This window comes from Cryptomeria japonica, chromosome 2, assembly GCF_030272615.1.
Source record: "Cryptomeria japonica chromosome 2, Sugi_1.0, whole genome shotgun sequence".
NCBI lineage: Eukaryota > Viridiplantae > Streptophyta > Pinopsida > Cupressales > Cupressaceae > Cryptomeria > Cryptomeria japonica.
The window spans coordinates 523,412,090-523,416,906 of NC_081406.1; the positions used below are offsets into that span (position 1 = coordinate 523,412,090).

General features: G+C 34.8%; 1 non-coding gene across 1 annotated transcript; it reads right to left on the bottom strand.

Annotated features, from left to right (window-relative positions):
• Window positions 1-4,339: 4,339 nt before the first annotated feature.
• Window positions 4,340-4,413, bottom strand: TRNAF-GAA (transfer RNA phenylalanine (anticodon GAA)). Its single transcript has one exon. It is a non-coding gene; the product is annotated as a tRNA-Phe (tRNA).
• Window positions 4,414-4,817: the final 404 nt, after the last annotated feature.

Consider the following 4,817-nt stretch of genomic DNA (forward strand, 5'->3'; position numbering starts at 1 on the left):
AGGAGGTATAGGTCTACTTTTAGAAAGTTTATTAGATATGGGCATAATCACATTCATAGGGATGGGTTGGGAATTTTCTTGAGGAAAGACATTGGTTTTATCTTTCAAAGGAAGAACTTCCTTAAGAACGATAGGAATGTCAAGTTTGGGTGTTCTAGGTTCACTTAGAGATAGGATCATGTCTTTTTTCCACTTTTGATAAGATTTAAAAAGATGATCACTTCGCGGAGGAAGAGATTGGAATTGTTTAGGCCAAAAGTAATCAATAGGAACGCTAGAAGTTCTTTCAGCTGGTTTAAAGAGACTATGATTGATAGTAACAATTTCACCATTATGGGGAAATTTCAAACACTTGTGAATAGGAGAAGCAATAGCTTTCTTGGAAGATAGCCAAGGATAGCCTAGCTTCACTCGAAATTGTCCGGACGATGGAATAATAGCAAAGTCCACATCAAGGGATTTGTTATGAACCTCAATAGGCAATGTAATAGAACCAATTGCAGGAGAAGAAAATGCATCAAATAGTTTCACAACCACATTTGTTTCATCATAGATCACTTGATTCAATTGCAAAGTAAAAAGAAATTCTTCAGTAATGACATTAACCATACAAGAAGGATCAATAAGCACTCCACGGCAAGGTGTATTCTTGACTTTTGCAACTATATATAAAGGACCATCAGGTGCCCTGATAGTTTCACTGGAATCAAATGTGATGGAAGGTTCTTTAGGGATTTTCTGCTGTTCCACAAAGTTAATCACATTCGGAGTCATAGACACGAGATCATCAGGTGAGACAGAGGAATCATTAGTATCAATCACATTAGAGGTATGAGAAGGCAATGGATCAATAAAAATCTTAAGATTTTGGTTAGGAGGAGCTATAGATGTGTTGCCTTTATCATTCACAACAGAAACAGAGATAGTATTATTATCAATCAGATCTTGAATTTTACCCTTTAAAGCAAAACATTTTTCAGTATCATGCCCAGGTTGACGATGAAATTGACAAAAAGATTTGTTATCAAAATAGGGTGAATTAATTTTTGCAGGATCTATTTGCTTTATAGGAGGGAGAGTAAGCACATTTTGTTCCAATAACTTATTCATAATACTATGCAATGATTCATTCAAAGGAGTAAACTTTCTTTCTTTCTTGAAAAACTTAGAAATAGGAGGCACACCTGACACTGCATTCACATTGTTGTTGATGATGTTTTCATTGAATTTAATGGACTCTCTATTCAGTTTAAACTTCCCAAATGGTTTTTGACTACTATCACCCTTATCACTCAGAGCCATAGGATTTGCTTGTTCCATTTGACTCACAGTCAGTTGATAATTGTGAAGAGTTGCACACAACTGTTGGAAAGAAGTAAACTCAGAAAACAAAAGTTTTTCTCTAATATCTTTTTGTAAATTAGAAATAAAGATTCTTTGAATATCATTGTCAGGTACTGGAAAAGAAATCTGAGCATACAAATGCTTATATCTACCAATGAAATCAGTCACTTTTTCTTTAACACCTTGTTTACAATGCATTAAATCAATCAAAGTAACTTTAGGACTTATATTGTTTTGAAATTGTTGAATAAAAGCATTTGCAAGTTGTTCGAAAGAAGTAATAGAATAAGAAGGCAACGAGCAATACCATTGTAAGGCTTTATCTCTTAGTGTTCTAGTAAACAGTTTTGCAAGCAACCTTTGGTCATAAGCAAAATCAGTACATATTGTTTGAAAGGTCTTAACATGTGTTAGAGGGTCACCCTTACCATTATAAAGCTCCAAATACGGAATTTTGACATGTTTAGGGGGGATAGCTCGAACAATGTCAAGAGAAAGTGGGCTCGCAACATCAAATGTGGGCACACTAAACTTAGATTGATTCATAGAGGCAATTTGTTGCTGTAAAGAAGAGACAGTTTGTGCAAGATTGTTAATGGTCGCTTCAGTCGAAGAGTTCATATTAGACGTGTTAGACTGTGATGGAGGTATTATGTTGTTGAAAGAAGGTATTGATTGAGAGTAAGGTGGTGGGACACTATGATAGTTAGTCATAGGAGATGATTGGAAAGGAGGAACACTACAAGGAGGAAAGGTAGGGTTAAATGAATTGCCCCCTTGCGCCATGTTCATTTGTGGTGATATAATAGGAACACTCATTGAAGGAATGAATGAAGAAGTCGGATTGAATGAAGGAAGAGGGTTGATTGAAGAAGAGGGATTGCCCCCATGACTGGTGATCATAGGAGGAATGTCTTGTATTGAAGTAGTCATTATGTTTGATGTAAAAGTAGGTATACTAGCAATAGAAGTCGTCAAAGGAATAGAATGATTGACTTGAGTAGGAGGTTGTATATAACCTAAGGTTTCGGCACAACTTTTCATCGGCATCACATTCGAATCCACAATGTGTGCAATACCACGCAAAATATCAATTCCATTCTTATCACTTTGAACCATACGTTTTAGACCCTCAATTAATGAAAGAGCTTCACTATCAGGGTATTCTTGAGACATCCATTGTCGAAAATCATCAAATTGGTTATCCAATTTTGAAAGTTGTTCAACAGAAACCCCATGGAGAGCTTCTTCATCATTAAGAGGATTAGAGGAATTACCCATGTCCTCGTTAAAAAGGCCATTCAAATTAGGTTCCATCTCCTCAGTAATTACACCTTGGAAAGACTTAATTCTAAGGCTTCGTCTAACGAGAATAGTGTAAGTAGGGCTTATTGTTGTAAAACTCATGCACTAAAGAGAGAGAGAAGATTTTGAATTTTAGGGGTAGCAAATTTCAATAGAATCAACCAATCTCCTAGAGTTAAGCTGTTAAATGCAATCAGGACAATCTCCCGAAATTTCGAAAAAAATGTCAGGGACCGTGGCGAACGGAGTGCACACCGTCCTCGCAACTTTTTTCGAAATTTTCAGGGATGAAAGTTATGATGATTTTAAAGCCAATCTGAAAAAATTGAGTGATTTTACGATCTGTAGATAGGCCAAATTAAAGTTGCAATCTCAAAATTGAACCCTACCAAGATTGTTGAAAAATGCAAAATTTGAATTTTGAAAAAGAGAGGGAAACTAAAATTTTGAATTTTATGATTTTAGAGGGAATATTGAAAGCAATGCAGGCTTTGAAATTTAAAAGTTGACTCAATTTCATGCAAAATTCAAATTTGAAAGCGGAAATCAGAGTTGTTGCAATTAAACACTTAATTTCAGAAGTCACAAATTGTAAAAATTTGAATAAAGCACTGAAATTTTGAATGAATGCCAACACACTTTTCAGATTTAGGACTGTAAGAAACACAATTTTGATATGAATTTTAATTTCAACAATTTTTGAATGATTAGAAGCCTTAATCCAAGCAATCACTAGACCAACTTTGACTTTAATTTTGAAAGTGTTAGAATTGATAAAATCAGCCAAAATTCTGGATTTTAGTAGAAAAATACAGTAAGATCTAGCTCCCGAAATTTCAGAAAAAATGTTAGGGACGATGGCGCTCGGGGTGCACATGGTCCTCGCAACTTTTTTCCAAATTTTCAGGGATGAGAGATATTGTGATTTTGTTGCGGAATCCAAAATTACAGCCGATTTGGAGGTGTTTTGATCAGTGAAATTATCAGTCAAAGGTTGAATCAAGAAGGTTTTAAAAATTAGGGTTTTGACATTTAACCACTTAATTTTCAGAATTAAAGCACAAATATGAATTGGTAATTTACAATAGAAGGGTAGATCTAAAACAAGCATTAGCAATTAAACATTTCACAAGTTTAATTAAAAAGAAAATTTTAGGGTTTTTATGTCATTAACCTCTAAAATTTGCAAAAGATCAAACATGGAAATGTAATTAAGGAAGCAAATTTTTTAGATCTAACCATGAATAATCAGAATGAAGATTTTCACGTTGGGTTCACCAAAATGTAAAGCAGAAAAATCGAACCCTAGTTGTTCTCCCCTCCTCAACTCCAAGGAGAGAGAAGGGAGGTCACTAGGGTTGATGGTTTTCACTTAGGAGGGACTTTACATTCAAAAGAGGGGTTGAAACCCACAAGATCCAATCCTACACAATGCAGGATTGGATTCTAAGTGAGTTTCAAGGGTCAAGACATCAAGGATACCCTCTTTTGTAAAGAATGTAGATAGAAAGATTGAATTAGGAATGCATGTAAAGTAAGAAAGATTCGCTTATAAACAGAGATAGGGATACGAGATGAAGCTGCGGACCTGGAATTAGCAGTAAAATGTCGAGATGATGCTATCTATACCTATATTATTATTATTATAATGAGGTCTACTAATCCTTTTTCATACTTATAAAAGTATACATGCCAGGAACCAGATTTGAACTGGTGACACAAGGATTTTCAGTCCTCTGCTCTACCAACTAAGCTATCGCGGGTGTTCCCCTGTGCATCATACTAGCACAGTAACCAAACTCCTGTCAACTAAAAACAAAAAAGGTAAAAGACAACATTTGAAAGAGTAGAAGCAACAATGCAAATAAAAACATAACATATATAATGTTGTATACAGTTACACACAAAGATATATATATATATATATACATAAGCAGACACAAATTGTGTCATACAATTAAAACTTCTTATGTTCTTAGTAACACGCCTAATAAATAAAAAATAGAAAAAAAACAGACTTCTTTGATGGGGATAGAGGGACTCGAACCCTCACGATCTATAAAACCAACGGATTTTCCTCCTACTCCAATTTTCATTGTTGTTGACATTGACATGTAGAATTGGACTCTATCTTTATCCTCGTCCAATTATTACTTCCAAAAATTGGA